Source organism: Miscanthus floridulus, chromosome 6 (assembly GCF_019320115.1).
Source record: "Miscanthus floridulus cultivar M001 chromosome 6, ASM1932011v1, whole genome shotgun sequence".
Taxonomy (NCBI): Eukaryota; Viridiplantae; Streptophyta; class Magnoliopsida; order Poales; family Poaceae; genus Miscanthus; species Miscanthus floridulus.
The window spans coordinates 114,964,193-114,976,266 of record NC_089585.1 but is presented as its reverse complement, the minus strand read 5'-3'; the positions used below and the strand labels follow the sequence as shown (position 1 = coordinate 114,976,266).

Here is a 12,074-nt window from a genome sequence, read left to right as displayed (position 1 = left end):
GTCGGTTGCTGAATTTTCTGTAACATGTTGTGTGTTCATCTCTGAACCTGCACTGTACGAGCATCTTTCTATTCATGTCTTGGAGCTCCAAGTCTCTCAGTTTCCTACAAAATCGTTCTCATATAGAAATACGAAACTATTATACGTTTAGATTACTGATCATTAGTGATATACCCACGCCAGGTGCATAAATGTGCAAATACCAAATAGTGGTATACATTGAAACATCTTTAGTGATATACCTATGCCAGGTACATAAATGCGCAAATGCCAAATAGTGGTATATATTACAACTTCTAGATGGCGCGGCAAAGTCGCGCCTTCGTTTCTAGTTCTGGATCGGACCATGCATATGTGTCCATCTCCCTGACCTCGATCGAGACCTGAACTAAACGGACAACTCGCTGCTTGAACTATATATAGGCTGAAAACATCATCACCACAAAGGTGCGAATGCGAAGTGCGAAAGTGCGAACACACGTACATGTACGTATATACATATATGATATATATGCAATATAATCTCTGGACTGGGACGACGACGGCGGCATGTTGTGGTCGGATCGGATCAGCTCACAAATATGACCGACGGGTCGCAGCAGCACTCGTCTATGAGGCAGCAGCAGCACAGAGCAGCGAGACTGCATGTGTCCAAGAGAAAAATGAAAGAAAGCAATCTTAGTACAGAATTATTCAGATTTATTTTTCTTCAGCTCGTTATATTACTGATGATGGTTTCGTTTTTTCGAAAAAAAAATACCCTTTCCCTTCACTAGTTCTAAAATTTCCTAGTACTATCGTCGAGCTGATGAGGAGCTTGTCTAACGGTAGTAGCTAACTAGGCCAGCAAGTAGATCGTGTCCATGCATGCATGGCTGCTTACCATCCTTCAAGGAAGCTCGGCTCCCTCCTCGGCGGCGGAGCTGCGTACTGGTACTGCGGCGGCGCCATCACCGGTGGTCCATTGTTGTAGTACCCTCCTGCGTTCCGAGGAGCAGGAGCATAGCGAAGCAATTAATAAGTCCAACAACAACAAGATACATGTGCATGTAAATGGGTAGTATACTAGTCTAATCCGTTGTCGTCTTCATCCCTACGACACTTACCCTGGGGCGGTGGGTACGAGTACCCGTACCTGCGGTCGCTCATGCTGACGGGCGACGGCCTCCTGCTCAGAGTTGAGAGCTTCCGACGATGGCTGTGTGATGTACCGGTGGAAGAGAAGAGCAGGGGTCCGGGAATATAAATACTGCAACAATGAAGTGCACAATTTCTTGCATTGGGAGCATCTGGTACTATATGCTGCGAATTGCATCGATCTCAAAGCCTCAGAGGCACTTGAAGAGTCCAAAGCATTCTCCGTGCGTGCCCCGGTGTCAGCAGATCGACCGCCGAACAACACACACGCAAGGGTTAAGAATAAAGCTTCGTCAGAGCTTTTAATCCGTTGCCCTTTTGTCTCCTTTAGCCTGTTTTGCGCCTTTTTCTGCTACAACCTTTTCTTTTCTTCGTAGATAGAGATTCCTGTCTTTAGCATTCAAGTTCTCTTTGTGTCGTCTGTTGCAGTTATCACTCACATACTAGTTTGCAGCACAAGTGTGGTTGTGTGAACGCTTCTCGATCCTCTTTGTCTTCTTGAGGGAAGGTATGCGGTACCACCATTCGCCGGACCAGGCCGGGCGGTTACCGAACGAGACGAGAATAGCCTGGGCTCCGGTGATGGGTGGGACCAGCGCGCAGAATCTGCACCATCGCGTGATCCCGCGAACACGAGCGTTGCCGTCACCGGTTTGACCTCGTCGTCCGAATGGAGCATCGATCCGCTGGAGATGGATGGATTCTTATTTCTTTCACACACGGCAGGTCCATCATATATACCAGATCACCATTCTCGAGAGCTTTCGGCGGCTTAGCTGCCCATTTGTCCTGCTTTTCGGTGAGCAGCAAGCAAACGTGGTTAACTCGGAGAACACCAAGGCAATATTTGGAGAGAAAGAGAACATATAGCAGCGGTTACTATGGATGTTAACATGCAAGAAGAGGCTGGCACCTTCAGGCAAGTGTCCAATACTGCCTCTCTCAGCCTTGGTGGTGCCTGTTTCAGGAATTATATATGTGCAGCGGTTACAAGGATGCCAGCTGAGGAGGGACGACACTTTGGATTGTCATCTAGAAGGCCGGCCCTTTTTCGGTCCTGTTTAGCGTACATAGCTACACATGGATTTTATGGAGCCGTGTGTTGTTACTTTAAAACATATGGAGCTCGAGGCATGTTAAAACATTTAGACAAGAGAGTAAATAACACTCACCTTATATAACAACTATATATACATATGGGTACAGATTGGTCCAACAATTTATAATCTATTGAAATTGGTGCAACAAATTGACAAATTCATGTGTGTATAGTCCAATACTGCCATGTATTTATCCATATTGGACAACCATGCAACATCTACCGCTCTGCTAAAAGTGCAAACCATGCAATGCATCTATTTGATTCAGCATCTCTACGTTATGACTTGTTTGGTTGTCTGCTCTGATCTTCTCAGCCAGGCCAACACGAACATCAAAGCACCTTCAGCAAGGCTTCAAGAAACGTAGATTGAGTGCGTTTCTCACGAGCCATGATGGTACGGGACTCAAAGCACCGCGTGTGCTTCGCTACTCACTCTGGGACATACAACATCTTTTGTTTTATTATTGCTGTTTGGTTGTGTGCAAGCTCAAGATCTTATGCTTAATTAGGATCTTGTTAGTCTAACACATGGCAATTAATCACGTTGTATCAAAAAACAATTAATCTCGTAATTACTTGAGATGATGTCGATGTCCTATGGGGCTGCTGAAGTCTACATGCCTGATCGAGGCAATAGACATGCGTCGGAATTGGTGAAGAGAGTGGGCGACAAGGCATCGGCGAAGAAGATGCCAACAACACAATGGAGACCGGCGGCAAACCTCTGAGCTTCGATGCTACATCTGTGCTTTCCTAGATCTGTAGTCTTGTGTATCTTTGGTAGATGGGGTGTAACCTCTTCTTATGCATGGTGTAGCTTGGGTTAAGACCTAGTGTTGATTAGGCAGTTGAACTCGGTCTGGGCAAGTCGTGGCCGTTATTAGGCCCTTATCACTCGGTCCTCTAACCGAGCCTTAGATCACTTGTATTATCTCCCTTTTGATCGAAAGGTTTAGTTCTTTTGATATTATTAGTTCCACTCTCACAATAAAACAATATATCAAAAGATAAAAAATCACAACGGTCAGTTAAGTATTATTGGACCTAGCATCTATGTCAAGAATGAAGGACCTATTTGGACTTTATGGAAACTAAAGTGTTGTCTAAAGTTTAAATAACCTCAAAAAAATATCATAATTAAGGAACTATGTATTTTTTTCTTGTTCTAGCAGTTCTCCAATACCTCTTCTACTTTTTTTTTGTCATCAATATTTGTCTCGTTTCCACTTGAATAAATGGGATTTACACCCCTAATACATCCTTCCAACTATCACTTTTCATCCTCTTACTCCTATATTATACTCCTGTGGAACCCATCTTTGGAGCAAATATATTGGGTACTGCTATGGTAACTCCCCCATATTCATAAAAATAATATTGGAATACCTCAATACATATATGTTATGGATATTATTAGAAACTGCTGGAAATGTTCTCATGTAATCTACTCCTAATCTATAAACATAGTCTAAATTTGAAGGAAAATCATCGCGTTTGATAATGATATTTGGGTGACACCAGCTAGAGATGACAAGGGACCCAGGCCCCGTTCGCTTCGCTAAAAAAACAAGCCAAAATACTATTTCTGGCTGATTTGTTGTGAGAGAAAAACACGGTTCCGGCTGAAAAAACAAGCTGAAAAAGATGGATTATAAGAGAAGCGAACAGGGCCCTAGTCGTAGCTCGGTTGGTGTGCGCTCTCGGAGCAGAGGCCACCGGTCGCGCGTTCAAGTCCTACTCGAAGCGTGATTTTTATACTGGAGTTTTTCCCCAAAATAAATGTCTACAGCCTAATTAGTTCATGATTTGACAATGTGGTGCTACACTAAACATGTGCTAATGATGGATTAATTAGGCTTAATAAATTCGTCTCGCGGATTACTGAGGACTTCTATAATTTATTTTATTATTACTATCCGAACACTCTCATTTGATACCACGATGTTATCCTCGACGTGACATACTGACTCCCTGGATTTAAACACCACCAATGTTACGGAGGTGCGAGTGTGAAGCCAAGGTCCCATCTACATCGCCGCCTCCGTCCCTGTCCCTGTCCCTATCGAGAAAATTGCATATTTAAGACTCTAATCGTCGCGTTTCACAGTTTTAGGACTTCAATCGTCGACTTTGTAAAAATAACCCTCCAAAGGTTGGACTCTTGATTTTCATGACATTATGTGCATTCTTTCTTTTGTTGCACATATACATGTATTTGGCACCGTACGTACCTGGGAAGGGAAGTCCAAGCCGCCCGACATTTCGTAACCGCCCGACGTTGAGAAGCTCTAACCCTTCGTCTGTTCGTATCACCGTCGCCCGACGCCGCGACGTTTCTCCCAACCGTGATCCTGACACCGCGGCCATGGAGGGTCAGGCTCTCGACGCCACGGTCATGGAGGACCAGCCTCCCGACGCCATGGCCCGCCCTTCGCTTCCCCTGGCCGTGGCCGCCGGAGGCCAGGCAGCGGCTGCAAAGCGGCTAGCCACGCGCGCCCGAGACGACCTGGCCACGACGGACGCCCGAGGCCTGCCCGCGCCGATCGCTCAAGGGCTGGCAGCGGCCGTTGACGACGTGGCCGTGCCTGAGGGCTCCATAGATGACGAAGCTCCACCGCCGGGCACTGCTATGTCCAGAAATTTTAGCAAAAAATCCAGGCGGCGGCGGCGAGCCAGGCTGCAAGGACGGCGGTGGCCTGCCTGCAAGGGCGGCGGCGGCCAGGAAGCCTGCCCAGGCAGCAGTCTCGGCCATCAAGTACAGACTTACGTACGACAGGAACAGAAGGAGCGGTCTCAACAAATGCATGTATAAAAATGAAAAAAGAAAGAAAATACATATAACATTATAAAATTCAAGAGTTCAATATTTTGAGGGTTATTTTTCCGAAGCGAACGATGGGAGTTTAAAACTGCGAAGGGCGACAAATATGCATGGCCTCGTTTAGATTGAGGTTATGAATCAGTATTTGATACTGTAGTATTTTTGTTTGTATGTGATAATTATTGTCCAATCATGGCCTAACTAGCTCAAAAGATTCGTCTCGTAATTTATAATCAAATTATGTAATTAGTTATTTTTTTATCTATATTTAATACTCTATGCATATGTCTAAAGATTTGATGCGTTGGAGAGAGTGAAAAAACTTATCTAAGGCCGCAATTTTCTCGTCCCTGTCACGTCCGCCGCGCAAGAGCCACTCGAAGCCGCCGCGGTCATCCGCCCGCGCGAAGCCTCCGTGCCGCCCCTTCCTAGAGCTCGTCGTGGGAGGCCACGCCAAGCTCGCCGCGCTGTGTGTTGCGACGGCAGCGGCGGCTGCTGTCGCTGTGCTGCGCTCGCCCCGCTGATTCCTCCGCCACCCGCGCGCACGCGGAACAACTTTTTATGGCTTGACGATGTACTTTAAGCTTTTTCGCTAGGGTCGGCTCGAAGTCGACTGTGTATGCCCTAGCCGAACGGAAACAGGCATGAAAGAGGCGATGGCTGCGGCTGCGCCGGAAGAGAGGCGGTGGCGGCGGACTGGGCGTGGAGCTGGGGTGCGGGCACGGACGGGCAGCTGGGGAACGGCGGATTCGACGACCACCACCTCCCGCAGCCGCTGCTTCTCCCCACTCGATGCCGCGGCCGTGTCTCTTTCGTCGCTGGTGGCGGCGCCCACGCTATCGCCCTCACAAGTAAGCCTGGTCACCTATTTTGAGCTGCCACCTTAGGAGGCTGTAATAAGATAGGGGCTGATCAAGTGAACTGTCGCCGCGGTTTCTCCATGTTTGATGTTTTGACCACTGTTGTAGAAATAGTAGTGTGATAATAGTAGTTATGATTATGGCTCTCGCGTTGCTAGAAGTTGAAATTTTGGTTTGTCAATGACAAGTTTGGCAACCAAAAGTTGGGGCAGATTGGCCTCCTACCATGCTCGGCTATCCAATGTATATCTAGACAGCATTAACCCAACATGGTATGCTTCCAGAAGTAAATGTTAGCTTGGTGGCAGGTACTTGGTAGACACATCACCACTGACACTTTGACACTATCAAAGTCGCTTTTTATGGAATCTGAATCTGTAATTTAAGAAAAGATTGTGAATGCATCTCCATACCTTACTACTGTAATGAAGCTACCACTTATTTTCACCCACTGCATTTTGTGGATTAATCATTCATTAAGCATTCAGAGGAGAGGAAACCATTGATTAAACACTTCACCATGTTTCTATCTGTGGCAACTTCAACAACAACAACAACAATGTAATCTTTTACTAGTCCCAAGTAAGTTGGGCTAGGCTATAGATGAAACCCATAGGAAAGAGCATAAACCATAGCAACTTCAGTAAAACAGTTTAATTATCAAGTGATGCTGTTTGTTCAAGGTTGACTGTTTACTTGGAAGCCAAATGTATATGGCTGATCAGTCTCAAGAAAATTAGCTACCATGTGTTAGTTCTTGATGCACCTTACAATTTTACTATTTTTATGGAAATAAGCTTGCAGTATACTCAACATTTCAGGTGATGGTGAAGTATTTACTTGGGGCAGAGGTACACATGGCCAACTTGGTCATGGGAACTTGGACAACATCCCTCATCCGAAGTTGGTTAAGTTCCTTGAAAATCATACTATAACCTGTGTGTCTGCTGGATGGAACCATTCTGGATTCGCTACAGGTCTCCAGATTCTAAAACTACTCATTTCTTACTGTGTTCGTTTTTATATATAATCTTTTTTGTGTTTGAAATGTTCTATATGAAATTTATGTATTATATGTTCATGTGTTCGTTTTTTTAATGAATAGTTCAATATTTCTTTGGTATTACCACTGTTTATTTGAAAAATGAACAATTGCTGATGAGCTTTACTGTGATGTTTCTAGTTCTTATTTTCAGATTCTGGGCAACTCTTCATGTGTGGAGATGGCTCATTTGGACAACTTGGCACTGGTGATAACCTCTCAAGGAACTTTCCTTTTGAAGTGGCATACTTTAATGCAAGGCATATTGAGAAGCTTGCTTTTGGTATGCACCATTCTCTTGTACTACTGAAAGGTAAGTAAAACCATGGGCCCAGTTGTTATGGTGAAAATCAACTACGTAGTTCTTTTTAAGAAACTGCATGTTCACAGACCCCAGCAATGTACTTTCTTACCTTCTAGAAACACTCATTCAGCATTTCCTCAAATCCATGATAATACCCTAGATCTACACTGTTTCAATCACAATGCATAATTTAGAGTTCTATTGTTCTTGAGAGTTGAGAGAAATTATTCCCAACCCCACATTGGTATTATCTTTCACGTTACATTAGATCGGAGGAAGTGGAAGCTCTTTGGTGTCCATTGGGAGGTACACTACCTTCTGTGTCTGTCGTCCCTCCTTGCGAATAAAAGATCTCAATGAGTTCATCAAGGTGGAAGTGAGCTAATGCTATGCCTGCCAAAGGCCACATAAAGCGGTGGCATGAATCAGTGCTGTTAGTTGTTCTTTTCATGCAGCACAGGAAACGATGCATATGGAGGAGATGTTAGAGTTGTTAGATCATCACAACTGTAGGATCAATGATTCACCTTTCTGCACTGGTGATGCACATTTGGGAGATGCTGTAGGTGTTTGTTGTTCACAACTGTAGGATCGGAGCTTCACCTTTTTGGTTTCTGCGCTAGTGAGTAGTGATGTAAATGCAGGAGATGCTGTAGGTGCCCCCGATCTAAAAGATGATGTGTTAGCATTTCCAGGATCTTACTCTATTCGGCCTATGAGAAACTAAGAACTGAAGTACTGAACCATCTCTCCTGCTTGGTACATTGAAATACAGAGTACATAACAAAATCCATATGCTTTACCAACAGATGACACTGTACTTCTCTTCTCAGACAATTCAGTGTATGGATTTGGCTCCGCAAGACGAGGACAAGTTGGTAAATGTGTTTCTAGGAACCAAAAAACATATAATGTTCCTAGACTGATTGATGGTTTTCCAAATTGTAAGATAGTAAATATATATGCCAATGGTGATCACAGTGCTGTGACAAAAGGGTACCGCAGAAGCTAAAAGACAAGTTTTATAGGACGGCGATTAGACCTGCTATGTTGCATGGTGCAGAATGTTGGCCTACGAAAAGACGACATGTTCAACAGATAAGTGTCGTGGAAATGCGTATGTTGCGTTGGATTTGCGGTCATACGAGAAGGGATCGAGTTCGGAACGATGATATATGTGATAGATTAGGGGTAGCACCAATTGAAGAAAAGCTTGTCCAACACCGGTTGAGATGGTTTGGACATGTCCAACGGAGACCTCCAGAGGCACTGGTGCGTAGTGGAATCCTAAACCAGGATAGTAACGTGAAGAGAGGCAGAGGAAGACCGAAGTTGATTTGGGTAGAGGCAATAAAAGGAGACTTGAAAGGATGGAATATATCCAAAGACTTAGCTTTAGATAGGAGTGCTTGGGAAACAGCTATTCACGTGCCTGAACCTTGATTGCTTCTGCTGGGTTTCAACTCTAGTCTACCCTAACTTGTTTGGGACTTGAAGGCTTTGTTGTTGTTGGTGGCGGTGGTGATCACAGTGCTGCATTGGATGGTAAGCTTTGTAGTTCTGTAGTTGTTGACTCTCATCTTCTCTTCAGTCTTGGACCATAATCCCCCTTCCATTTGATGTGACAGAATCTGGTCATCTGTACATCTGGGGAAGAGCATTAATTGGAGAAGATGATGATGACGAACCACGGAGAATTTTACCCTCAACAAGTGTTTCTCAAGTGGCACTAGGATGGCACCATGCATTAGTTTTATCTGGTGCGTGTGTTTCATTCGAACTATACTTTCTGGATAATAAGCTCTCACATTTATTGCCACCTTGTATCACAGCTGGAGAATTGTACAGACTTGGTGTTTACCGCCACCAGAAATGTGATCCCCCTGGGTTAGGAAATGTATCGGGGCAGCAATCGAACACAACGGCAACAAGCAGTTCTCGTGATCGTTCATCTTCTTTGTCAATGCTGGAGACGGTTCCATTTATTGATGGAGAACAGGTGGTGCAAATAGCAAGTGGAACTGAGCATTCTGCTTTGGTAACAGGTAAAAGTTTCTTCCAAGGCTTGAAGATGCACATAATAAAAGAAAGAAAAAAATTCACAATGAAACCGACTAATCCGATCTTTCTTATATTTTGTTGTCAGATAAAGGAAGTCTTCACCTGGGGCTGGGGAGAGCATGGACAACGTGGTTTGGGCGACACTTCCGATCATGTGGCTCCTCAGAGAGTAGATATAGGTGACAATGGGCAGCGCATGTCTGGTTCACTTGCCGTCCACTGTGGGAGTAGATTTACCATTGCGGTGAATCGCCCTAGTGGCTGGCTATTTTGTAATGTACGTACCAAATTCTTCTTGCCACACAGCAGCGAAGAATAAACAGCAGACAGCACTTTGTTGTGATGCCATGAAGATAATGGTTGAATTGTTTGTGCAAATATTTTTGGCGCCTCTGGTTTTGAGCTACACATTTGACTCTGCCATTAGAGGTGGTGCTGAGAGAGCCTGGGAGAAAAATAAGAGTACAATATCGTTAGGTGGCTATTCATCATTGCACAGAACCATATTCTGGGGTTGCCTACAAAATAAATAACACAGTAGTGACGCATCTGGTTCTCGTTTGTAAACAAAACGATATTCCTGGATGCCACCTTCAAAAAGGTCAAGCTGATGAGCGCTGGCCTTGCGAGTGAAGACCCACGGCAGGTGGCAGCAACAGCACCTTTCTTCAGAAGAATCCGGCCATACACAACGCTGGTAGACGCTAATCGGCTGGCTATACAGGAAGATACACGACTCTTGTGGAACCAAACGGCTCATTTCAACTAAAACATGCATATTCTGGCCATGTCTTAGCTCACGCAGGCTGTAGTTGGTAATAATAGTCTAATCGAGAGGAAACAAAGAGTGTGTCAGGGAGTTTTAACGTTGAAGGAAAGGATACAACAAGTCCTCGATCTCGTGGCGGTAACTGGTAAGCATCAGTACGATTTGGTCAGAAAATATGAATGCAGACGCCTGGCGCCTGCTGCCTTGGGATATTCCGGTTGGATGTTACTCCGGCGATCTCGACGTCGATGATTGGGACGGGCGCGCCAATGAAACCGTGGGGCAATTTCGCCTGATTTTGGCTGGTCTTTTCACGGCACAATTTGCCCGGATATTCTGGTGTATAGCTGAAAGTTCTTAAAATATTCGGACCTGGTCTCTCTTCTTATCAGGTTTAGACCCTTTGGTATGCTGGATTTTTTTTCTCGTTTTCTATATTGTTTCTATGAAAATGAACTAATTCCTATAAAATTCATATATGATTTTCATGAAATTTCTGCTCTCTCTGCTCCAAATTATAAGTCCCTTGGACTTTTTTGGTACATAGAATTTGCTATGTATCATAGACATATATTATATCTAGACTAGATGCATAGCAAAATAAATGTACCACAAAAAATTAAAATAATTTATAATTTAGAACGGAGAGAGTACGTTCTAAGGAGTCGGCTCCATTTGAAAATGGCTTTCAATGGCTCTGGCTCCTTGAACTCCTGTTCATAAAAAAAAAATTCTCACTTCACCAAATAAACCAGGAACCGATAAAAAAAATCAGTATTTTTGGTTCTCTTTTAGCCTCTGTAGCATGGTGCCGGGTTGACGATCAGAGGAAATTTCTGTCTTTCTTACCTCTACTTTATTATTATTCTCCATCCTTTTATGTTGCCGCTTTTGAACCTAGTGACATTTGATGGGTACCCTGCTTACCATGGGATGTGAATGGCTGAGACTTCATCTAAGATTTGGTGCTCCTACCTCGCAATTATTCCCGTCTGCCCCTCCACTCCAGCCTTAGTTTAGTAAGCACTAATTAATCTTACTGAAACTCCAAGTAGACTGTAGTGCAAAGGAAATACTCTAACGCTGAGGCTCCAAAAAAATAAAAAGAATTTCTCATACACAAATTTGTAATAGCAATTACAGAACACGAGCTCGTGACTAGAAAATGTCCTGCACAATGTCCTTGACTCTTGGTCCTCTATAATTGCCATGTTCGCTTGTTGATAAACCATGGTTAAAAGTACCGTTGACTGATTTATTGTGAAAGAAAAATACAGTTCGTTGGCTGAAAAAATACGGCTTATAAGCCAAACGAACAGGACAAATGTGTGCAACGGTCACGTAGGGTCGTGGGGATGTTTTCATCGGCCGTACTTGGATTTTCCTCTCATCCTAATAAGCATCTCATGGTCCTCTATAATTTGTGCAACCCATACAGTACAACTTTCACTAATTATCTTGTACTCTCTCTAATAAAGAAAATGTAATTTTTTCAAATTTTGGATGTCATATATTTAAAAAAACCCCTTAGTTTTTAGCGCGTACAAATCTACCTCAAACAATCTCTGTACTATTCCTTTTTTTCCCTAAAATTTATGACGATACTCTCTCCCTCCATCAATATAAATATATTTAGTAACATAAAAGTCTTCTAGAGTAGATTTTGACTCTTATTTCTGTTACTATTACTATGCATTATCAGTGGCTGAAAACTTAATACCATCTACAGTCATTGAATACACATTTTTTATGCAATTTTTGTACGCTAAACATGTGTACAATTTAATCAATTACTGGTCAAAACTTGCGAAGTTTGAATTTTTTTCTACAGAGTATGCGCTACATTGATGGGCGAATGGTTATGGCAGTGCAATGATTGATTACATTACAGAGCAAGATGCTCTCTTTTTAAGAAAAAGGAAGAAATGTGTGGGAAATATTGATTACACTACAGAGCAAGCATTTGCCACCTTACAAT

At 43.6% G+C, this 12,074-nt stretch overlaps 1 long non-coding RNA gene and 1 pseudogene across 1 annotated transcript; one reads left to right on the top strand and one right to left on the bottom strand.

Annotated features, from left to right (window-relative positions):
• Window positions 1-200: 200 nt before the first annotated feature.
• LOC136459152 (uncharacterized) lies at window positions 201-1,381 on the bottom strand. Its single transcript, XR_010760147.1, has 3 exons — window positions 1,107-1,381; window positions 884-980; window positions 201-641 (listed from the first exon to the last, which is right to left on the bottom strand). It is a non-coding gene; the product is annotated as an uncharacterized lncRNA (long non-coding RNA).
• Window positions 1,382-5,382: 4,001 nt separating this feature from the next.
• LOC136459151 (ultraviolet-B receptor UVR8-like) lies at window positions 5,383-9,661 on the top strand (annotated as a pseudogene).
• The last annotated feature ends 2,413 nt before the right edge of the window (window positions 9,662-12,074 follow it).